A 26,827-nucleotide genomic window follows, 5' to 3' on the forward strand; every position below is an offset into this window, starting at 1 on the left:
AGATGAGAATGAAAACAGGCCAGTTAGCCCATCATGATGAATTCATCAGGAATTAACCATGATAGTTTCCAGGGGGAACCGCGAGGAGGTCGACCTGGTTGGGTATATTGCTAGCAATGGGATTCTCAGTCTCCATTACTAACAATCCCTTTCCCCCCTGTATGGTGTATTTATATCACTAATTCCTTGTACGTTTTAAGAATTATTGTACCCGATTATTAAAAAGCATAAAACCTAATGAATGGTCCTGGCATAGAATGGGCCACCCATTTACCATGGGTGTCGTAAGAAGCGAGAAAGAGACTTTAATGGTCGAGAGATGAGCAGAAGCGTCCCTCTTAAAACATCACCAAAGCCTGACTGCTGTTGCTAACCTAGTGACGAACACAAGTAGTTACATAGTATTTTTTTATATTATGACATATATATCTATATATATTATAAACTATTATTATAATTAACTCGGGAAAAAAAAAACTCAGTAAATGTATAAGATAGACAATATGACAAAGATACGAAGGTTGTCGCATTAAAACTTAGCGACAGAAGCAATGGAAAAAATTAAAAAAAAACCCGCTTGTCAAGCATGATAACTATTAGCGAAACTCCCCAATAGGGGGAAGCAGCTGTGCAGCAGTTCAACAGTGGCCAGATAAAGGCTGATATGTTGATATAATGTAATGTTTACATGTCTGTATGTCATGTATGGCAAACAATTGAAATTGATATAACGCATGATAGTTCGAATTCCTACAGGAATAAATTGCTTATATATATATATATATATATATATATATATATATATATATATATATATATATATATATATATATATATATATATATATATATATTCACTTATAATCGTATTTACTGATATTGCTCACAACTCAGGTTACATGTATATTTCTATAACTAATAATGCAACTTTTAAAATATTTGCAGTCTATTGTTATTTAATTCATTATAATTGTTACTTCATTTTCTAAAGTAAATGCTGTGAATACCTGCAATAGGCGTGTGCATTGATATTGTATTGTATTTAATGTTTGTTATATGTGTTATAATGCAATATGCTGTTGGTGTTCCCTTAAATAAACAATTTTTCGTAACTAACAGTATTGATAATATCCATCTTCTTGTATATATATTGTAGATCTAATAATAAAACGCACGATACGATACAAATTCACTAAACACAAATCCAGCCCTTTCGAGTGTTCGCACAATTTATGTATATACAAAATTCCAGTTATTTTATTTTCAATTCTTATAACCATTTAATATAAAGTTTGCGTGAAGGTTCATTTCTTCTTAGAAACGACTTAGAAGTTAAACTTTTAGTTAAATGCCCGAGTGATTGAGTGATTGATTATCAAGGAAACGGCGATGTGCTTTTATTGATGCCTCGGAAAATATTATTCCTGTTTCGGATAAAGTGAACATAAGACAGTGAATATTTTAAATTTTATCCCGGAAAAAAGAGGGGTGTGTATGCAAAAATCGATCTACAGCTATGGAGAGAAGGCCCTGATTAGATTAGATCGTGTTTCGTTTGTGTATATGGTATGAGATTACATCGTTATTACTGAATTAATTTTATAATTCATTTTGCAACTGACAACGTTTACGTCCGTGTTATTTTCATATTAATTTTATGATAATTGAAGCCGCCATTTTTGAAGTTTTAAAAAACTGTTTGTTGCACTGCTAAATCTTGCCGAATTTAAGTTTTGATTAAAAAAAACCGATACTATAAATCTACACGTATATTATCGTCATTTTCAGCACTGTCCACTGCTGGACATAGGCTTACCCATAAGGGGGGGGGGGGTTTACCAGTAGTTGCTATGCTTGGCAGGTAAATTGGCAGATGCAGTTAGGCTTTGGTGATGTTTTAAGAGGGACACTGCTACCCATCCCTCGACCCTTAAGTTACCTTAATCACCTCTTACGACACCCACGGGAAAGGACATATAATATACATATAAAATCATTTGTCCTGACTAATTATTAACATACAAATAAAACTATTAAATCTAGAAAACTGAAATTTAGGACTTAAGTTTATTTTATAATGCAAGCTTCCGTTGAGCAAGTATTTTGGAATGTTTCAACTTTAAGAGACTTACAAAACCATGCACGCAAAGACAGTAATAACAGTTGTGTTTGCAGGGCTGTGTTTCGGTTTGAAGGATGGGATACGGCGTGAATTTACCGGGTACAGAGGAATAACACATGAGTCCTCAGGAATGGCAACGCATGGGGGATATCATGAGCGAAACAGTACACTCTGTTATGTCCATGGCACTGCTCATGTCTATAGGCGATGGTTACCATTTTCCATCAGGTGCGCCGTCAGCTTGTTTGCCATTCAAAGTTGTATAAAAAAAACTTCGTCAGGACTGAATTTACTTCTTTCTTTTTCAAAATCAACTTGTTTTGTGAGTATATTATGCAACGTGGTACTGAATCTTAACAGCAGAGCTATTCTGTAACGTCAATCTCGAATTTCACTAGTGGATCCGTGAGTGATTTATATTTGGTGTTTTGTAAACAACCAAGATCGATGACAGCACTATTTCGCGATATAGTGAACTGGAATATGTGTGCGACTATTCGTAGGAACTCACTTTAGTTTACACACTCGTATTTTCTACAGCTCGTTACTGACAGGGAGTTCACCCTTATATCTTAGAGTTTAGATGGTCGCGTACTACACAAGAGGGAGACTTTACCAGAGGGAGACTTTGTACAAAAGTCGATTGCTTGGGTACCTCTGTTCCATTTGTGTTTCAACTGTGAAGCAGTTGTGTTTGCATGGCTGTGTTTCGGTTTTTACGGGATATGGCGTGAATTTACTGGGTACAGAGGAATAACACCAGAGTCCTCAGGAATGACAACGCATGGGGGGTATCATGGGCGAAACAGTATATTCTGTTATGTCCATGGTACTGCTCATGTCTATAGGCGACGGTTACCACTTTCCATCAGCTGGGCCGTCAGCATGTTTGCTATTCTAAGTTGTATAAAAAAAAAACTTCATCAGGACTGAATTTACTTCTTTCTTTTTCAAAATCAACTTCTTTTATAGAGTAAATTATGCAACGTGGTTCTGTCTATAGTCGACGGTTACTACTTTCCATCAGGTGGGCCGTCAACTTGTTTGCCATTCTAAGTTGTATAAAAAAAAAAGAATAGAAAACATTTCTTGTCAGTAAACACACAATCACAATACAAAATATAGAAAATACATATACATATGCAGTGTCCCATACTAGGCAAAAGGAACCGGCTCAGCGGATGCTGCGAGTGTCCCAGCGCAATGTGTACAGCTGCACAGCGCTGGTTTTCAGCCAGTCCCTCTCTTAACAGAACAACCAAAGTGCAATTTTTGTGGAACAAAATATTAATTATTGGCAAAGCGTTTGAACTGAGAAGCTTAATCTAGAGGTATACGATCGAAGTCGAAGTCCTGCTGAGGCGCACCGGGGCGCCGGTACATCCAATCAATCACGACCTGACATAATGACGTCATCCATTATCAATTATTGACAGTATACGGATCGGATACCGGACGATTTTCCAAGTTTTATGCCTCGTCCCACCTCCACTCTACAAATGCAGGGTTGACAAATTCGAGTTATTATTTTTTAAATATATGATTTTTGAATGAATTAAGAGTAATATAATTATAATTTACTGGATTATTCTAAGTATAATACAAGCAACAAGTACATTGGGCAAAGTAACTAAGGCATTTCGTATTACTGTAACATGAGTTTTTGACATAAAATGCATTGTTAGTTGTGTATCTCTTTTCATTTAAGAGTTTCCTCTTGTCGGTGCAACTAATTCATGCATCTTCCTCTAGCCGGCTCTATCCCAGGCCATATCCAGTTGTGTATACTAAGTTGAAATAAACCCATAGTTAACTTGGGGCATTTTAACATTTTCAAGCTCGAACATTATGGTATAAGAGATAATGATCTAAAATTAATGAGAACTTATTTAGAGGATAGGGTTCAAACTGTAGATATTGACGGTGTGAAATCTAAGGGAGCTAATATTAAGATGGGCGTTCCACAAGGGTCAATCTTAGGCCCCTTTCTCTTTTTAATCTACATAAATGACCTTCCCTTTATGGTAGAGAAAATTGCAGATATAGTGCTGTTTGCGGATGATACTTCGTTAGTGTTTAAAATTGGACGTCAAAGTAATCAATTAGACGATGTAAATTGTGCTATGTCTGCAATATTAAATTGGTTTACATGTAATAACCTATTATTAAATTCCAGCAAAACAAAGTGTATAAAATTTACACTTCCTAATGTAAGACTAATAAATACACAGTTATTGCTTAATGACGAAATAGTAAATTTTGTTAATGATACAGTTTTTTTAGGTATAACAGTGGACTCGAAATTACAATGGGGGCCCCATATTTCAAAATTGGCCAGTAGACTCAGTTCTGCTGCATATGCAATTAGAAGAATTAGGCAATTAACAGACGTGGCGACGGCTTAACTTGTATATTTTAGTTATTTCCATAGCATAATGTCTTATGGCATACTGCTGTGGGGTAAAGCAGCCGATATAAATACTATATTTGTTTTACAAAAGAGAGCCATACGTTCTATTTATGGTATGGGTTCAAGAGAGTCATTACGTCAGTGCTTTAAAGACTCAAATATCCTCACAGTTACTTCACAATACATTTATGAAAATATTATGTATACACGGAAGAACTTAGCGAGTTTTAAAAAACTCAAAGACTGTACAAGTAGAAACTTACGCAATATAAATAAGCTTATTTTACCTAAATGCCGTCTGCACAAAATCAGTAATTCATTCTATGGTAATTGCATAAGATTTTATAATAAACTGCCGGAATCTGCATTAAATCTGACAGAGAGGCAATTCAAATCTTATATTAAACAATTTTTATGTAAGAAAGCCTATTACAGGATAGACAAATAAATTAAATAGATAGATGAATTCATAGATGACAACATATCAAGTAAATAATTAGTTTATTAGCATACAACGTTATAATTTTATTTTCTCATTGCTTTCTTGATTTAATTGATTAATTTTAGAAATATGAAAGCGTAGCGGTTTTTTGTATTAATTGCCGCATGCATTCTTATGTAAAATGTGAATACTATAACTATCAGATGGCAATTGTGAGTAGCTTTGACGTGGTCTAGTGTTTTGAGTAGTCATGCTCACTAAAATGTCCAGACTTGTGGCGGCGTGGTGGGCCGGGTCATTGGGCTCCCTAAAATATGGTCGAGCGCAGTGATGGCTGGCTCATCCGTCATACTCGTGAACGGGTGCTGCTTGTAGGGACTGGTCTGCTCTAATCACTATGACTGATTTCCTCTTATTAATTGTTTAACCAGTTGGTTATGTATTCAATTTTTTTTTCTTTTTTGAGTATTTAATTGAATTAGTGCTAATTGGTGGTTTGTATTCACACAATTAAACTTAAAGTTACCACTTTACGAATGTAAAATAATAATAAAATTATTTAAAAGAGCATCACGCAAGTTTCTTGCTCGTTCTTCTTGTGATGAGACAGCTTTCCGAACGAGCGGTAAATTAAAAAAAATGTAATGACTTTTCAAAAGTGCTTCAATGTAAGTTTATTTGAATAAATGATTTCTATTCTATTCTATTCTATTCTATTTCCAAATATAGGGCCAGCATCCTTATTAATATTGTAAACTAGCGACTCGCCCCGGCTTCGCACGGGTGCACTTTACATCACATCACATTAGAAACCTCTAAAATTATCAGTGTTCCTCTACTATATTATACATGTATTATACATATAAACCTTTCTCTTGAATCAGTCTATCTATTAAAAAAAAAAACGCTTCAAAATCCGTTGCGTAGTTTTAAATATTTAAGCATACATAGGGACGGACAGATAATGACAGCGATTTTGTTTATACTATGTAGTGATGATGATGTGAAAGTGAGTTAGTTTGTCTATTACGTGGATCGGCCGGCCGCGGATACGCTTGCGCCGCGGGCCGCGCGGTCTCCGTGCCGCGCTTGTGGCTCCGCGCGGTTCTTAACGTCTAAACAGCTTTACCAATCGCTATGAAACTTGGAATACAGGTACTATATAGATTGAAGAAAGAAAGAGGTAGGCTATATTTTATCTCAGTCAGTAAAAATATTTCGGTCACGTGGACTAAGTCGCGAGCAAATTCTAGTTTATATTATTCCAATTTAAATCAATTTTATTTCAATTTAATGGTTGGCAATCGATCTTGGGATCCGTGGTGTTCCATCAATTGATCCGTACCCTTTCTTTTTATATATGAAGAAAGATTATCTTTAGTTGATGATTCAACTGTATTTTCGACAACCCTAGCACGCCCCCACAGTAGCTCTTCGGAGTAGATTGATCATGCCAGTTTAGACAATGTGGATTCATGCCAATCTAAGTTTCTAAGCGACTGCTTTAAGGCTCATAGTCGACAACATGACAATTGTACGTGTCTTGGAAACCATACGAAGATTTTTGCTTTATTGAGACTATGAGATATAAAAAGTGCTAAAACTAGGATACAAAGGAGTATTACATATCTTTAAAATGTACTGCGACGTAAAGCGCTGTATTACCCTTGAAGAAAAATTCCGGATTATTAATTTAATTTTAAATTTGGAATTAATTTCAAGCAGCAGTATTTCCGAACCGAGACGACATCGTAACCTGAGGAGAAAGGGATTGTTAGTAATGGGGTCTAATTGACCTATTGCTAGCAATACACCCTATCAGGTCGACCTCCACGCGGTTCCCCCTGGAAACCGTCGTGGTTAATTCTAGTGGAATTCGTTATGATGAGCTAATTGACTTGCCTTTTCATCCTCACCTGGCATCCCTCATTGATGCCCCGCCAGCGTATCTCGATGGAAAAATGGAATGGGAAACCCGTTTGCGCTATCGGTATACATTGGCGGGACACCAGTAAGAGGGTGATAGGTGAGAATGAAAGCAGGTCAGTTGGACCATAGTGACGGATTTATAACGAATTAACTGATAAGTATGCGGACAAATGATTCGTACACGGGTTCGTATTGCGCTGTTTTATTAAAGGACAAGTATCAAGATCGTGGTGGGCGTAGTTACACACGTATACGTATAGCAACGAGTACATACACAACATCAACCAAGATGGTTACGGGGTAACCGCGTAGAGGTGGTTGCTAGCAATCAGGCAGTTAGATCTCCTTTACTAAATATCAAATAACAATTGTAGTTGGCACACACAAATTTTTTTTTATATTTTGTTTTGTCAAGGAATTTGGCAGTTGACTTTTGTCCACAAGAGAGTATCAGTACTCTTATGAAGGCGAAGCCATAAACTGAGTTGTGACTATATTGTGCTACTGTGACACACTCACATAATGAAAAATTATGTTACTTCTTTTACGTATTTTGTTTGTTTTTGTATATGTATTCTTTTATTTTATTTTTTTACGTATGTAAATATATTTGTTGTTATTTGTGTGCTGTAAGTAATGCAAATAAATTAAATAGATAGATAGATAAATAGAGTCTTTGTTACCAGTAATAATAGTTAAAAAACAATAATCAAAAAGAAAAAAACAATTCATTTTATTGGTAATAGGAGCCGCCTCAGCTGTTGCTATATATGCACACTTCCAACGAGAGGTACCTATATAGCACTGATTTTCAAGCGGCTCTTTAACACATTTAACTTAATTATATATCTATTTTTTTTATACAACTTAGAATACTGTTTCGCCCATGATACCCCCCATGCGTTGTTATTCCTGAGGACTCAGGTGTTATTCCTCTGTACCCTGTAAATTCATGCCAAATCCCACCCTTCAAACCGAAACACAACCATGCAAACACAACTGCTTCACGGTTGAAACACGAATGGGACAGAGGTACCCAAGCAAACGACTTTGGTACAAAGTCTCCCTCTGGTAATTTATCTACTATCAATTCCTATTCTCCCACCACGATGTTGTTCAAAATAAAAATATTGGCATATCAATAAATACGTACATAAAGTGGGATATAACAATGTAATTACAGGGTACAGAGGCCTTTCGTCCTCAAGAATAGCAACGTTCATGGTACTGCTCATGTCTATAGGCGACAGTTACCACTTTACATCAGGTGGGCCGTCAGCTTGTTTGCCATTCTAAGTTGTATAAAAATAAAATAACCCTGTTACGTTCATGGTACTGCTCATGTCTATATGCGACAGTTACCACTTTACATCAGGTGGGCCGTCAGCTTGTTGGCCATTCTCAAAGTATTCTCAAGTACTATAAACAATCGGAATAATAGATTGTACAATGTCAACAGAGTCGGTTCGTTTTTGCAGTGTCCATTTCACCAGTTTTATCCGTCGCCGAGTCACCTGCGGCGGTGTTTACCACCTCATTTCAGCGGTGGAAACAATTTAACACATACCCAACTGTTATACGGACGACCTAACGATTATTGCGTTGTTTGTTTCGAATTTAAGTCAACTGAACTTTTGACATTTTACATTTGCAATGTGGGCATTGCAAAGTAGCGGAATATTATAATGTTGAGCTGGTATATCAACTATATGTTGTATCAGCGTTAACTGTCCACTACTGACAATATGCCTCCTTGCCTTGAGGGCTTTTGCCAGTAGTTGTCACGTTTAGCAGGTGGATTGGCAATCGCAGTTAGGCTTTGGAGATGTCCTAAGAAGGACGCTGCTGTCCAACCCTCACCCTCCCTTAATCGCTTCTTAGGAAGGAAAGAAAGCGGCGGCCAATTCTATGCCGGGTCCACATTGCAATATAATTGATTTACTCTGCGGGGAAGGGATTGTTAGCAATGGAGTTTGACAGCCCCATTGCTAGTAATATGCCTATTAGGTCAACCTCCACGTGGTTCCCCCTGGAAACCATCGTGAGCAATTCTCGTTGAATTCGTCACGATGGGCTAACTGACCTGCTTCATCCTCACCTATCATTCTTCACTGGTGCCCCGTCGGTGTATACCGATAGCGCGGGTGAGGTTACTATTTCATTATCACCTATAGAGAATTGACTTAGTCTTTAATAATTATACGAAAAATTACAAAATCCATTCCATAAGATCAGTTTTCGCTCAGTCGCTCACTTTGGCACTGTTAGCTGAAAATTGGTTTTATTTAAGGCGAGGGAACGTCTCCATTCATAATTTCGCAACGTCCGCAACTTGCAATATTCCGTGTAAGCCGTGCTTTATCCTTGTTAGAGAGTGTTGCCAGTTTGTCTTGCTAATGGCCTAAGAATGTCATGTGTTGCATTTAGACATTACACATTGGTTGCGTTCTTAGATTATAGATAGAGTATTTCCATACAAATGCTTCGTGAAACGCTGCTCAACTTTTTCATACAATTTTGCGTGATAAATAGTTATATTTCCATTGCAATTTCTATATTTCTTGTGTCTTATAATTTTTGCGCTTTCTAGTGTTATTTTTTTTTATTAAATAATTAAATATAGATACGTCAACAAATATTGTATAGTATATAGGACATTGATAAAAAAAAACGAGTCAGCTAATTTGATAATTCGGCTGACAAAAAGAAAAACAAAAAGAAAGAAATATAAGTTTTAAAAATAATAAAAATAATTATTATTGGTATCTGTAATAATTTCATAAAAAAATTTCGCATTATTGTTACTACACACATACATTTATAATATTAGAATAAAAATGGTACAAACAGCGGCCACATGCAATTTTATTATAAGATGTGAGTGTATATATCATCTCGACGCTAAAAGGACGTGGATTTATGCTCATAATAATAATTATTTAAACGTGAAATGTCAAATGTTTATGATATTCTATTTCGTGTAAGCAATTTCTCTTTACAAACACATCCTTAGATATACTTTGTACTTCCGACTTCCAACCCTCGTAATAAGGGCTCGACCACATTACCACGGCGCGCCGCTGTCACGATACCGTACCATACCGCAGTGTGGCGCCGTACCGTGGAAATTTTAAGCAATACGTGGAATACTCCGTTATTACTGTTCATTTTTATTTATTCTCAATTCCAATATCACGGTATCACGATATTATTTATTTATTTATTTATTAGTACAGTACAGTAGTATTGTATGTGTGCATGGCGGACTTAATGCAAAGAATAAAGTCCTCAGTCCTCTCTCCCTCCCAGTCACTCACAGGGAAGTGTCCGAATAGTCGAATTATTTCTCACTCGAATTACCACTTACTATCAGGTGAGCCGCATGCTCGTTTGCTCCCTGTGTTGTAAAAAAAAAAAAACAGTTAATTATATCAGTATAAAAAGTATCAATTTCTTCTTAATTTTTGTTACACAATAAGCATGAACTATTGTAAAATAAGAAAATAAAACGTATTAAAATGTATATATATATATATTGTATTTAAAAATGACAGAATTTATCGTGTCTCTGATAAAACTGTTTACAATTGCTCCTCTTGAGAGATTGAGATTGAAGAAGAGATCGCTTTTAGCGATAAGGCGGCTCATTGTTATCTTAGTGTGTTCATTTCTTGTAATTGTTTGTATTTATAACAAATTTACTAATTAATATCAAAACAAATTATAAAAAGATAAAAAGAGAGAAAAAAGGGCTAAAGTTTAATTTAAACGCAGTATAAACAATATAAATAAAAATTGTGACGATAAAATCGTGTCGTCCCAGATCGTGTCACGGTATATTCGTATTCAAAGCGTCCAATGACACGTCCCGTTGTAATATGACCGAGACCTAATGTATGTATTTCTGGCAATCAGTTTGTATCATACATATGTAAATACATTGCGCCAACATTACCATGGCATATCCAGCGTCAGAAAGGTCAAGGCCGCAATGAATTATTGTCTCCCCGCGAATGATATTTAATGAATCCCTTTGAAATCCTAATGCTAATGGTCTGTCGAGGTTATTCATTACTTCTTGGCTTTTATCTTAATTATTTAAGATTGTTTTTCTAGTCTTACAGTTTATTAGTTGCCAACAATCTTGTTGTAAGTTCTGGCGTTGTTTTAATGTGGATACAATAGATTCAGGACCAGGGCCGGATTAGGTCAGCGCGGGGCTTGTAACTAATTGTTTAGAGGGGCCCTTCGTTTGCTTTAGGTTATGATATAAATAAAAATGAAAAAAAAAAAACTGTTACAAATAAACAAATATATTATATCATATACATCGTGTAGTCCCGGCATAGAATGGGCCACCCCTTCCTTTCCCGTAGGTGTCTTAAGAGGCGACTAAGTGAGGGCAAGGGATGGGCAGCAGCGTCCCTCTTAAAATATCTGTGACGTCTAACTGCGGTTGCCAATTCGCCTGCCAAGCAAGGCACCTACTAGCAAAATAATAAACTTTCAATAGGGGGAGGAATATTAGCCTATCTAGCAGTGGACAATTAAAGGCTGTCATGATAATGAGGTCGAATTAAAATTATGATGATCGAATTAGCAATGAGGAGGTTTTTTTTTACAACACAGGGGGCAAACGAGCATGCGGCTCACTTGATGGTAAGTGACTACCGCCGCCCATGGTCACCCACAACACCTACGGCATTGCAGGTGTGCTGCCGGCCTTTCAAAAAGGAATATGCTCTTTTCTTGAAGGTTATGTTGTCATATCGGAGATACTGCTGCTGGAAGTTGATTCCAAAGAGTGGTTGTGCGTGGAAGAAAGTGCCTTAAAAACGCATTCATCCAGATACTTAGGGTTAAGGAAAAAAGACAAATTATTAGAACCATTGAAGACAGAAGGGGAAAAATGTTGGGACACTTGATACGACACGACGAACTTATGAACATTATAATAGAAGGTAAGATAGAAGAAAGGAGGGGAAGAGGGAGACCGAGACATAGTTACATCAGGCAGATCAAGGAAGGAGTTGGTGTCGTGTCGTATCAAGAGGTGTAGAGACTCGCTGAAAATCGTAGTGAGTGGCAAGAGCTCCACCGACAAGAGAGCAGCTCTTAAATAGGATAGATAGATAAATGATGATGAGGGTGACGGAAGGTAATGTATATCAATAATTAGTAGTACCGCATTCGAGTATTTTAACACTTCCCTATGGTTGACTGGGAGAGAATGATTTTAGCATTAAGTCCGTCATGTACACATATATGTACTAATGAATAAATAAATAAAATATTAAATTAATTTAATTAATTTGAATTCTAATATTATTCATATCTAGTTATATGAACAAATCTTATTTAGTTATCGTCATCATATATCAGTGTGGATGATTAGTTAGGTTAGAATGATTTCTGTTCTGAATAGTGTGGATTGTACTTTTTTTTTATACAACTTAGAATGGCAAACAAGCTGACGGCCTACCTGATGGAACGTGGTTACCGTCGCCTATAGACATGAGCAGTACCATGTACATAACAGAGTATACTGTTTCGCTCATGACACCCCCCATGCGTTGCCATTCCTGAGGACTCGGATGTTATTCCTCTGTACCCAGTAAATTCACGGCATATCCCACCCTTCAAACCGAAACACAGTCATGCAAATACAACTGTTTTGCGGTTGAAACACGAATGGGATAGAGGTACCTAAGCGAACGACTTTTGTACAAAGTCTCCCTCTGGTGAGTTTCTTTATTTCTTGTTTATTTATTCGGCTATTTATATGCAACGTTTCCTTGAAAATGTCATGCTTTATACACTGAGTACCAACGTCATATATATACGACCTTTCACATAAATCTCTCACTTAGTCCTTTGGCTACAATTATTGTTATATACATACCCGTAACAGGCACGGGATCATGATTGTATACGAATCAAGTGGGTAGTATAGTTAGCGCACCTACTTGTACCGAGATGAACCGCTCTTTCGTACACAACAATATAGTAGCAACCCTTTGTCTCTTCGTGCTAGTGATTAATGTGCTCGCCCCGCAAGATCCGCCTTCCTGCATCCGAACCTTTACGGCTACATAAACCACAGACTTCGTCCCATTTAGAACAATATCTCAACAAATGATTTTTAAACGACTTCCCCAAAAAGACGGTCCTTAATTTGTACTTCTAGTTCTAAATTCAAATATTTCCAATATGTAATGTGTCTACAAATGTTTATTCTTTTTTTTATGGGTGAAAATGGTATGGTAACCCCGCCTGCGCTAACGGGATAACGCTGGCGGAGCACCAGTGAAGGGTGATAGATGAGAATGAAAATAGGCCAGTTAGCCCATCAGGATGAATTCATCAGGAATTAATCATGATAGTTTCCAGGGTGAACCGCTAGGAGGTCGACCTGGTTGGGTATATTGCTAGCAATGAGATTCTCAGTCTCCATTACTAACAATCTCTTTCCCCCCACAAATGTTTATTGGTTATAAGTAATATTATAAATATGAAAGCGAATTTGTTTACTACCTCTTGAAGATTGAAATTTATAATAGTATTTGATTAATAGAAGAAAATAGGCTACTTTTTTATAACAGTTAATCGATATATCTAAGTTACGCGAATAAAGTCGTGAGCACATCTATGAGTTAATTTATATTACATATAAGAGGAGAATTTAAATACTGTACAATATTAATTGCGTTTACATTATGTAATATATTCGTAGATGACAATGAAATGGCGTAAATAGGCATGTATCGAAACGCATCCGAAAGGATGCGTACTGATTCTCCAGCAGCCGATCGTAACCTATCAGACTGCACACATAAATAAGTTTGAAAGGAAAATAAATAAAGATTGAGTGTTGTTTAAGTATATTCTATGTAGAAATATATTTTACCTAAATACCTCTTATTTTCGCTAACTATTATTCACATCAGTTGGCCGACACCCAAGCTGCAAAGTACATGATATTGTCACTCGAAGAACTGGTAGAGGGCAATTTTAAATTAATAAAAATAGATTTACGAACGAAATAATAGGATTTATTCACCATAAAAGATCGTGTTCCGATCGGGCGAGATGCCAAAATGGCTGTCGTACGTGAACGTGCCAATTGACGAATATATTTTACGATCGGTAAATAGTTTTTAAATTGTTGTTTTAATACGTACTTTTAAACTATATTTTAAGCATTAGATTTCATTTTAAAAGTTTAATTCTGTTTATTTTTTTTCGAAAATATTAATAAATTACTAATTTTAACAAAAAATATTATGAAAATAAACGATTTCGAATAAAAATAAATCATTAAACAATTTTAATAATGTACAATTTTCGAAGATTAACAACCTAATATATACGCACAAAAAATTCGAATTTGGAACCTCCTTCTTTTTTTAAATGATCAACAAAATACAATTCAATAACGATGCACTCGTTAATGGTCGTAAAGAGAGGTAATTCACAGTTTACACAGTCACACTTTTCAAATACCAATAGAACAGCACACGTGATATTTTAAGCCAGTTATAAATTTTAGGATATGATATTAAATGATTGACCGCGCCCCGCCCGTGCAATTCATCACCATGAATCACGACCTTGCCCTCATCCCAGATTCGCTCGTGTAATTATTCTATTAATTTTACACGAAAACAAATTTCCAGGAAGCGGGACGCCGCTAGATCGGGACGGGATTTCGGTTTGAAAATCCCTCGTCTTGTTTTTGTGGAAAATGTTAGTCTTTTCACGAACGTCTGTTTTCCCTTGCATGCTCTTATTATTATCTTAATTAAATAAATATGAGATATTATAATGAATTGTAACGATCCACCGTATGGTTCCGGCATAGAATGTTCTTTATCCGTGGGTGTTATAAGAGGCTACTAAGGGAATTACAGACTAGAATTATACTATAATACAATTACAGGAAAGAAGTATCTTAAAGTTAAGAAAAATACAGAAAATAAGAAACACTGATATTAGGAAGAAAACCAAAATAACAGATGCTCTTCAGTATAGTAGGAAACAGAAGTGGAGATGGGCAGGTCATATAGTGAGGTACAAAGATAAAAGGTGGACTCTCCAAACAACAAAATGGCGAGGTCCAGCAGGAAAAAGAAATGTTGGAAGGCAAAGAAAGAGTTGGGCAGATGACATAATAAAGACAGCAGGAAAAAACTGGACAAATATTGCTACAGATAAGGAGAAGTGAAGAGAAGGAAAAAGATGGAGGAGGCTTTTACCCTTGGGGACCACTGAAGTGGCTAAAAAGCTATAATAATAATAATAAAAAAGAGAATTACAGTCGAGGGATAGGCAGTAGCGCCCCTCTTAAAACATCACTGAAGCCTAACTGCGGTTGCCAACCTGCCTGCCAAGTGTGGCAACTACTAGCAAAACCCTGTTATAGGGAAGGGGTTTCTTTAGCAGTAAACAGTTAACGGCTGATGATTATAACGATATTTATGGTTTATTTTCTTTTGGATAGAAATAAAATGGAATAACACTTCCTGCGTTATTTCATTACATTGGCGACGTATCGGTGATGAATGATATGTAGTTGTGATCAGTTGATAATCTGTCGGTCGCAAAATCAATTTTACATTTACTATCATCATCGCCATTTAGAAGTTAATACAAAAAAATATTTTTAGGCAAATTTTCCAAATTATGTTAAATTACAAAACAACATAAACCCCAAGTCCCGATTCTAGCGATTCTAGTTATTTTTTAAGTAGTGACCCACCTATAAAACGTTATAAATATACCATACCAGATTACAAAAAAGTGTCTGGTACAAAAGACGGATTTCATACTATACAGGATTTTTTCAGGAAGGTTTATTTTTCGTAATAGATGATAGTGGAATGGTTACCCCGCCTACGCTAACGATATACGTTGGCGGGGCACCAGTGATGGATGATAGATGAGAATGAAAAAAGCAGGTCAATTAGCCCATCGTGATGAATACACTTGGAATTCAGCACGATGGTTTCCAGGAGGGACCACGTGGAGGTGGACCTGGTTGGGTATATTGCTAGCAATAGGGCCCTTAATCTCCATTACTAACAATCCCTCTCCCTCCCTCATCTCAGGAAGGTTGACTACCTTTGGTGAAACAGAAATGTAATTATGCGATAATTTTTTTTTTATTGTTATAGATAAACAATTATACGTACAACAATAAGCTTTCTACAGGTGAAAGAATTTAGAAAATCAGTTGAGTACTTTTTGAGTTCATTTATTATATATAAATGAACTCAAAAAGTACTCAACTGATTTTGTTCAAATGTTAATGAATATAATGAAGCGAATAGGTAATTAAATTAACACTGACATACTGAAATAACATAATAAAATAATGTAAGTAATATTAGTATTAAGGAGCCAACATTTACATGCCTATGTATGGCGAAACATGGACTTATGCTTTTTGTAACACCATGTAACTTACGTTTTGAATGAATAATAAATAAATAAATGAGTAAATAAATATCGTGTAATTTTCACTCGTCGGTTGCGTCGCCACTTTCTTTTTCTTTTGATATCCGAATTTACGTACACAAGAATATAAATAAAAAATGGTCGCATAGGAATTTTATTAAGAGTTCGATTCAGTAGTTTTTCTTTTAGATCAAAATAACCGGTATTGACAAGACTGTATTTTTTGTAAAACAAAATTTATCTGTTCTAATGTAAGCCCACCTTTATATGCATATTCCGTGAATATGCTAGAGGCTTAAGATCCTTTTAAAACTACTTCAACAATTGGATATTAATCAAGTATCAAGAAGTTTTGTAGTACCATTTACAAATTAAAACTTTCAACTCCCAAATTTACAAGTCAAAACTCAAAAGCTCCTTAATGTTTACAAGTTACATTTAAATTGAATTGTCGTTTTGTATTGTTTTATCTACGATTAGATTAATCGAAGAAGTTCTGTGATTGATAATACCAATTTTTGCACTAAATTGGATGCAGATTTTATGTTCATCACTTGTGTTCCACAAGATCTAACTAAAAATGCATGTTTTATTTTGATATGCCATTTACATGCCACTGTTTATTGCACGACACTGACATCACGCTACAAAATTATTTCACCAAATTGGATACGGCTCTCACAGATGTGTTTCTGAGATTCTAACATTAAATGTGATGTATATTCATGGCCGTAGCTAGGGGAAAATTAGACAGATTCGCTTTTTTGAAGTCACCTGTTTATGGCTACTGCCCTACCAAAAAGTTCTTTTGCCCTACGTTAAACATGGGTCTAGCTACGGCCCTGTGTATGTTTTATCTTGACACGCCATCTAGCGGCCTATTTCATTAGTTTTCTTATTTCTGAGATCCAAGCGACCGAAGTGGCGGACAAAAAGGTAGTCTTAATATAAATAAAAGTTATTTATTTATATTAGAATCATTTAAAAAAAAAGACGAGAGTAAATTAAAGAGAAAAGTTAGCCTCTCTATATAAACAAGTCTCACTTGTATGTTATTTTAGTCTATGATAGATCACAGACAATATTTTCTTTCTGTAACTTCTCTAATTCGTTTCGGATGATAGCTGAAAAGTTTTCCGTTTTGCCTTTCCTGACATACGCACTATTACTCTGAGTTTTACCAGAGGGAGACTTTGTACAAAATTCGATTGCTTGGGTACCTCTGTCCCATTCGTGTTTCAACCGTGAAGCAGCTGTGTGTGCATGGCTGTGTTTCGGTTTGAAGGGTGGGATATGCCGTGAATTTACTGGGTACAGAGGAATAACACCTGAGTCCTCAGGAATGGCAACGCATGGGGGGTATCATGGGCGAAACAGTATACTCTGTTATGTCCATGGTACTGCTCATGTCTATAGGCGACGGTTACCATTTTCCATCAGATGGTCAGCTTGTTTGCCATTCTAAGTTGTATAAAAAAAAAGAGTAGAAACTACATTTAATTTGACGAACGAAACGAAATAGGATTCTTTCTATTTATAGTCATATGACATCGTCTTTTGTCATAATTCGTGATTGTCGTCCGTCGACTTGAACATTATCATAATCGTCTGTTATCCGTTCACTGCTGAACAAAGGTCTCCCCCATAGACTGCCATAAAGAACGGTTCTGAGCCACCTGCATCCATTGGTTCTCTGAAATGCATTTGAAGTCGTTGCTCCACTTAGTAGGGTTGCTCCGTTTGCTCGTACGGGATTGCCACTCAAGAACCTTTCTTCATCATCGTTCTGCTTCATTCTGTTCTACGAGCAACTTCAATATAATGGTAAATAAATGAAATAGTTTTTAATAAAATTTACCTAGGTATAGCCTGTTCTTATAGGAAAATATTGCGTGGCATAATTAGCAAACGATGTTATAATTTATTTTTTCTTTTTTTTATACAACTTAGAATGGCAAACAAGCTGACGGCCTACCTGATGAAAAGTGGTAACCGTCGCCTATAGACATGAGCAGTACTATAGGCATAACAGAGTATACTGTTCCACCCATGATACCTTCCGTGCGTTGCCATTCCTGAGGACTCAGATGTAATTTCTCTGCACACTTCCTCCTTTTTTTAAATTAATTAATCAAACAAAATGAAATGCAAAACGTTCAGAAGTTTTTGCGTGAAAGAATAACAAATACCATCCATGTATCCTTATCTACTATCCGATTCGAGTAGTAAAACTCTGCGTATGTCTTAGTTTAATAGTGCAAATTATATATTGTATTACTCGAGTTGTATGTGCTATGTTAATTCCGGTCACCGACACGTGATTATTCTAGCAGTTAATGTTGTCACTGTTTGACAATGTCCACCTAATCCTGGGTAATCTACCCGACTGTAGAGGGCGCTGTAGTGTAATTTATAATACTGCGCCGAAGACAATAGGAGCGGATTAAGGGACATGCACTCGACTGATAAAACCGTTGAATGTAATTCGTGTGGCGTACAGTATACGGGTGGTCGCTTGATCATATATTATGAATAATTAGTATAGAATAGAGAATATTTATTGCTTGAAAAATATATAATTACAACAGAAACTTATATATGTACAGTCGCGTCGGAAACTATTTGCGCGAAAAATGTTATAATGTTTTAATGAATTTGTGCGTTAAAAAAATGTAATGATTTTGTTATTTCGACTTATCTTTGGATTATTCTTCACTAGTCGATCGTCGTTCACGAGTCGTCGAGTCGAAAGACTTTTACATTAGGCAAAATTATTTTTTGTGTTATTAAGTAGCATGTAAAATGTAAAAGTTGTATGTGAACCTTATTAAATAAATAAATAAATAGTCGATCGATTCGTTTATCTGTTCTGGGATCTGTTTTGCGCTTACGGCCACTTCGGGGTAAAGATATTGTTTTTGAATTTCTTTCAGAAAATGTTTTAATTGTATCTTGAATTGTTTTTAGTGGAATATTCATGTTTCCAGCAATCTCAGAGGTTTTAATTCCATTATTTTTCATATTAATTGTTATTTCACGCTCTTGAACCGTTAATTCACTTTTTTAGACATTTTGATGAGAATATTATAATAATTAATTAATTAAAATTTTAGGAGATGTAAAGTCAATCCTTTTTTTTATACAACTTAGAATGGTAAACAAGCTGACGGCCCACCTGATAGAAAATGGTAATCGTCGCCTATAGACATGAGCAGTACTATGGACATAACAGAGTATACTGTTTCGTATTATATTGTTGTTTGATATTATATTGTTGCCAAAAATTGTATATGCATGTACACTCAGAAAACATTAGCCTCATTTCGTAAGTAAAAAGTCAAACAGCATTTGCCTCAAAATGAGGGAATATTTTAAATATTTAAAACATGTTTCACCGCAGGCTTATGATCACGTTCCCGGTAGACTTGCCAACTAGTGCAGTGTTGTAAAGAGTAATGGGTGTAGCGTGGAAAATAACACAGGAATTTGTGTACTAATGAGGTAAGTTTGTGTCTTCGTTTACACATGTACAGTCACTAAACAATTCGGGATGCACTCCTCACTGTCCTTCGTTACAACAAGTAAGTACATCAGAGGGAGACTTTGTACAAAAGTCGATTGCTTGGATACCTCTGCCCCATTTGTGTTTCGACCGTAAAGCAGTTGTGTTTGCATGGCTGTGTTTCGGTTTGAAGGGTAGGATATGGCGTGAATTTACTGGGTACAGAGGAATAACACCTGAGTCCTCAGGAATAGCAACGCATGGGGGGTATCATGGGCGAAACAGTATACTATGTTATGTCCATGTTGAGAATGGAATTATAGCCTAATCTATCGTGTTAGAAGTGTACTTCCTAACAAGGAAAATATTGGCAGCCTATCGTGACGAGTTCATTAGCAATTGAGCGTTTTGTTGACGACCGACAATTGAGGACCGCGTGAAGGTCGACTTGATATTCCCTCTCATTACATAGCTTGGTTTCTTTTGTACTAACAAGGGTACGATATAATATAAATGACTGGTATGCCAGAATTTACGGAAATATCTAAAAGGGAAGGAGTTCAAGAGAGTGTCGCGGGTAAAAGCTAGTGTTAATGTAATTGTCAATTCAGTTACTTTATTCATATACACTTTATTGCATCATTTATAAAATAATGAATACAGTTAATTTTAATGAGAAGTGATACAAAAGGTGGCCTTATCGCTAAGAAATTTCTTCCAGACAACCTTTGGATAGAGGATAGTGAGAAAAAAGGCAAAAGGTAGGTGATGCACTATTATATAGACACTAATGTATAGATATTGGGGGGAAAGAGATTGTTAGTAATGGGGTCACATAGCCCTATTACTAAAAATATACCCTATCAGGTCGACCTCCACGCTGTTCCCCCTGGAAACCATCGTGGGTAATTCTAGTGGAATTCGTCAGGATGGGCTAACTGACCTGCTTTCATCCTCAGCAGTCATCTATCACAGGTGTCCCGCCAGTGTATATGGATAGCGTAGACGGGGTTACCGTCACCATTAAACATCACCCATTAAAAAAATATAGGTATTATTATATGCATATATATATATATATATATATATATATACATATAGATACATATACATACTTAATAGCACACATACAATAAGAGAGAATGAAAGTGGAAGATGAAGAGAGAACACGGGAAAATATTACTTAAAGGGAGAAATACTTTTTTTTTAATTACTCGATAGAGGTTTTAATACATATAATTGAATAATTATAACAATAACACAATAACTTTAATAAGTATTAAAGAGTTTTTGAAAATTCCCATGGCTAGTTTTATTACAAATGTCAATTATTTGTTTTATAGATAAAAACAAGCGTCTTTCAAAAAAAGCGTTCACGCTCACTTTTTATCTTTATCCGAGCAGTAAGTGCTTTATATTATTCTCAGTTTCGTGTATAATATAGTATATATCATATATATGTAAATATATTTGTTATTCATATATATTTATTCGTTTATATATGTAATTTTAGTATGTATGTATATCAATAATTAGTAGTACCGCATTCGTGTATTCTGACACTTTCCTATGGTTGACTGGGAGAGAATGCTTTTAGAATTAAGTCCGCCATGTACACATATTTGTACTAATAAATAAATAAATAGATGGACCCACTTTTCGAAACTCTAGTACTCCTAAGGAGGGTTGTTTCATACTCGTAAAAAACTAAAAACTGTTCTCCAACGAAAATTTCATTCGACATTTCGATGTATGTCCAAATTCACAGATAAACTAGTAGGAAACATTCTGCATTATTGAGCAGGGCGCAAACATGAGCGCTGCAACATCGTAAACAAATGTTGTGTAGGTACACAGCACTAGTTGGGTTTTAGTTGGGCAGAAAGGCATTTTTAAACGGCTCGAAAAAGGGCAGAGGTGGATTCGATACTATTTATTACGCTTCACGCTTCAAATTTTCGACAGACTTTGAAAAGAAGGAGTTTTTTTATGTTCTTTTCCTTTGGATCGGATTTTTTTTTATCTAAACGTAGTTACAATTTTATTTTATTAAAATAGAGATTCAGTGTAACTACAGAAAATCAGTTGTTGTGGTATTAAAACTAAACAGTTTGGAAATCAAAGTAACTGGTCTTGTACAATTATTTTAAAATTGTTTTTTTTTTGTGAAACACACTATTAAATTATGATGATTCTTTTTTAATTGAAAAAAAAATAAGTGTCAAAATTAATATAGACCATATTGGAAGTCCCGTAATTAAGAAAAAAACAGGTAAATGGAGAAATATCTTTTTTAAAGTCGCTTAAAACTCAATTACTCGTGTCTAATACAATTAAATCGAAATAGTTCTTTTAATATTATAATTATAACAGAAAGGGTTTAATTTTAAACCTTACTTACATTTGACATGAAATAGAAAACTTTCTTAAGAAAGATCAGTGGTTGAAATACAAAAAAAGGATCCAGCAAAATAAAAAGGAATAGCTGCCCTTAAAATAATATGAAAAAAAAAGAATAGCTGTAGGCAAAGTTGCCATTTTTATTTTAAATAAAATATTTATATATGTTTCTTAATCACTGTAGTGCGTCACACATGTTTGCACGGGAGCATACAGATGATTTTTACGCAATACGACGCAAACGAATTGTTTCGCTGTTGGGTAGGGTGCGTGTTAGCTCAAACAGTGTCCTGAAGACAATTGCTGATAAAATGAACTGTCCCATCCTAAAATATTGGGTGGGACAGGTTATCAATGTAAGAGCGTTATGACCGCTCATGTACTGACATAGGTTAAGTCAATTTGTAACTAACAAAATGGGCCTTATGTAGTCTAATTAAATAAATATTATTATTATTATTATTAATAGTAAAAATAAACGTCATATTAGAAAACGGTTATAATAGAACACATAAATTCTTGATCGCAATACGAATTTTTATTAAATAATAAACAAATTTCCCTGACACATATTACCTCGCCTTTAAAACAGAACACAATATGCAAGGAAGCGACTTGACGGCAAATTAATTGGCAAGACACGTACCCTGCAGTCAACTTTGCACAGTCACCCTGTTGTTAATTTTGTAATAAACCTACATGATTTTATATAATTTATTGCCCTGTTCAGAATTATATTTTCTGCAATATATTTACAATTTCTAATCGGAATACAGAAACTTATATTGGTGGAATGCAAGCCAAAAGTTGGCGCGTGATTGACTGACGGCACGCTAGATTATGCCAGTTACGGTTGAAGTTGATGCATTCGGACTGTATTCGCAGAGTAAGTGTCTCTACAGAGGTCATGGTAGATACAAGCGGTAGTAATAGTAGTTTTTTTTTAATGGATGAATATTAAACAGTTGTATGGAATGATAATTTGTAATGTAATAGAAATGATTGAAATAGAAATGGTTGAAAGCCACCAGGGTCACCAGAGGACCAATGAGGACGAAAGCAGATTAGTAGGCCTATTGTGAAAAATTCAACAAGAAATAACCACGATAGTTTCCAGAGAATCCGCCTGGAGGTCGACTTGCTTGATACTGATAATAATGGGGTATTTACAGCTTTTTATTAACAATCCCTTTCTACCCGTGTAGTCGTTTTTTGTATAATGAATGGTAATGGAATGGTAACCCCTGCGTGCGTTAACGGTATACGCTGTGGGGCAAAAAAAAAGCAGGTCAGTTAGCCCATCGTGATGAACACACTTGGAATTCAGCACGATGGTTTCCAGGGGGGGGGGGGGCACGAGTATGTCGACCTAGTTGGGTATATTGCTAGCAATAGAACCCTAGTCTCTACTACTAATAATCCCTTCCCCCCTTGTAGTAGTATTAGGTGGACTCATAGTTGGATACTCGTTTTTTTTAATGGATAAAAATGGAATGGCATCACCTCTTGCGTTGTTACCGTTGGGGTAAATTAGCAAGGGGTGATGAGTAAAGATGAAGTAACGTCAATTGGATCATCATTAATAATTAATCACGATAATTTCCAGGGAGGACCGAATGAGCGTCAACAAATTTCAACCGTAAAGCAGTTGTGTTTGCATGGCTGTGTGTGTGTATCATGGGCGAAACAGTATACTCTGTTATGTTCATAGTACTGCTCATGTCTATAGGCGACGGTTACCACTTTCCATCAAGTGGGCCGTCAGCTTATTTGCCATTCTAAATTGTATAAAAAAATAAAATAAAATTAGGCTGTTAGTTCATGTTACTAGCAATCACTTCTCCGCTGTCCTCTCAATTGGACCGTAATATTCATGAACACGTTGGTACTATTGAAAAAGCTGTCACATTGCGTGAGTGTGTAGGCACAATTATCCATTACTGTGTAACTTGGATTCTGTAGATTTACTCATATGGTTTATTCGTAACCATTCCACTTCATAGTTTGTACGCAACTCAGAAAGGTTATAAGTTTGTTAACGTTTTGTTCATTGTAGTTATTTCTCGTGTACTCGTATAGTGCCTGGATTTGTAGCGACTGCTGCAGAAAAATATAATATTTTTTTTTATTTTGTGTATAAAATATTGCTTTAATAAGCTCTTTTTTACATTAATATTATAAAGCACCACAAGCTTGTATACGAAATTTGAAAGTTCATAATGGATGTGCTCCCATACAAACTTTAAATCCTTTTTGAATTGTTTTATATTTATGAACAGTATTCAGCTTCTGTTATGCAGTTGTTCTGCAATAATTACTTATTTGTTTTAAATATATAACTTTATATATCTATGTATGACGATGCAGTTAGGAGATGTTATGCGAAAGTGGAGTGAGAGAAGGTATGGTTGACTTCTTATTATGATGATGAAGTAAATAAATGAAATAGACATTATAAGAACGAGAAGTTGATAGTCTTAGAAACCATATGTTTGTATGTGACGAGTTACAAATAATAATAATAATAAATTGGTTGGCGTTCATTGAAATCATTCCAATCGTTTTGTCGGTGAACGGTCTTATCCCAACTAGTCTGGAACAACATCTCAGATGGTTGGGATTCCGAGGCGGCTCACTCCCGGGAAAGATGCAAAAAGCGGTGCTCTTAGATACTGCCCGTATTGTACGTCGGTTACTCTCCCTGGGGCTCTGAACCCCGGCCGACTTTGCTTCTGCCGGGGGTTAGTTTGCCATCTCCTATATATATATATACACATATATATATACATATATATATATATATATATATATATATATATATATATATATATATATATATATATATATATATATATATATATATATATATATATATTTGTAAATTACATTGTTAATGCATTTATAAATATTGTGAGCAAGGGTGGACTTATCTCTGACATCTATCTCTTCCAGTCAACCTAATGCAGTTAGAAAGCATGTTGTTAGCGGGTAGCTAGAGTGCTACAACTAATGATTTTGGGTATAAACAATTTGATCTTTTAAATCAAAAGTACCTTACAAAAAGAGACGTTTATGACGTTATTCTCTTTATCTACTTCATAAGTTTCGACACCATTAGAACGATAGCGATTGTAGGAACAAAATAGCTTCTGAGCAATTACCACTTATAAGCTTACTGCTCTTTTAGGCAAATGATATACGAATCTAACGATATGCGATAGAACAAGATATAGGATGTTGCGTCTCGTTCTATCTCACATTGCAATAGTGACGATATATCTATCGATAACTAGAATAGAATATATACTTTTTCACAAGCTCAACGTTGTAGTAGAAAATTAAATTATGTAAAACAAAAACTGCAGTCTGCTAAGTAATAAAAAAGGAAGTAGTAGAATGTAAAATTGGCCTAATTACTTCACAGGCAGATTACGGCGACGGACAAAAAGGCTTCTCTGAAACTCCAATTAATTAACTGAAAAGCGAACTGTACAGACAATTGAACGGTAATCGCGTTAACCGATGCAGTTAAGTTAGACTATGTGTCAAAGGAGCAGCGCCGACGTCACGTACAAATGGTAATATTATAATTGGAACATAATCCAACTAGGATTAAATCAGTTAATAGTGGGTTAATCTCTGCTAGAATCCATATATTATAATGTTATTGGTCTCCGAAAAAAGAGAGTTGACTGTATTTTTCAATAGACTTCAAACAGAAGGAGGTTTCTTAATTCGCTTGTATTTTTTTTTATGTTTGGTACTTCACCAGAGGGAGACTTTGTACAAAAGTCGATTGCTTAGGTACCTCTGTCCCATTCGTGTTTCAACTGAAAAACGTTTGTGTTTGTGGCTATATGAAAGTATAGATCAGACATATCCATGATAAGCACTCAAGCGTTGTCTGGCTCATCCGTCATACTCGTGAACGAGTATTTGTATCAGGAACTGGTCTGTTCAAGAACATTGTGACAGAGGTACCCTGTCCCATTCGTGTTTCAACCGTGAAGCAGTTGTGTTTGCATGGCTGTGTTTCGGTTTGAAGGGTGGGATATGGCTAAATTTACTGAATTGAATTATTTTTTTGAATGAATTTACTGGGTACAAAGGAATAACACCTGAGTCCTCGGGAATGGCAATTCATGGGTGGTATCATGGGCGAAACAGTATACTCTGTTATGTCCATGGTATAGCTCATGTCTCTAGGCGACGGTTACCATTGTTTTTTACGTGTAATCTATTTCTTGTTACATTTTTCTTTAATAAGTATTTTATCTAATTTTTTAGTTAACAATAAAGAGTCTCTTTGTCTATATATATTTGCATATATATTTGTAGGAAACTTTAAGATACTGTACTAATATATCTGCTGTCTGCTCTGCCTTGTGTGGTTTTCAAATTTCGAATAAGCCATTCCCAAGAGTCTCAGTCGCGTATTTGCTAATAAATCTCAGTTCCGCATTAGTGTTCCGATTCCTCGCCACAGGCTGCACGTAATGGACTAAGAGAGGCTATGAAATATTTGATTTATTGTATTGTATTTTAAATTTTCTATGTGAATGTAAAA

The 26,827-nt window shown here is 35.5% G+C and overlaps 1 protein-coding gene across 1 annotated transcript in view; it reads left to right on the forward strand.

Moving 5' to 3' along the window:
* LOC113513332 (disintegrin and metalloproteinase domain-containing protein 22) overlaps positions 1-26,827 on the forward strand; it is a 747,642-nt gene that overhangs the window by 65,974 nt on the left and 654,841 nt on the right. The gene's annotated exons all lie outside the window — the stretch shown is intronic.

This window comes from Galleria mellonella, unplaced genomic scaffold, assembly GCF_026898425.1.
Source record: "Galleria mellonella isolate WM207_F2 unplaced genomic scaffold, CSIRO_AGI_GalMel_v1 utg103, whole genome shotgun sequence".
NCBI classification, from domain to species: domain Eukaryota; kingdom Metazoa; phylum Arthropoda; class Insecta; order Lepidoptera; family Pyralidae; genus Galleria; species Galleria mellonella.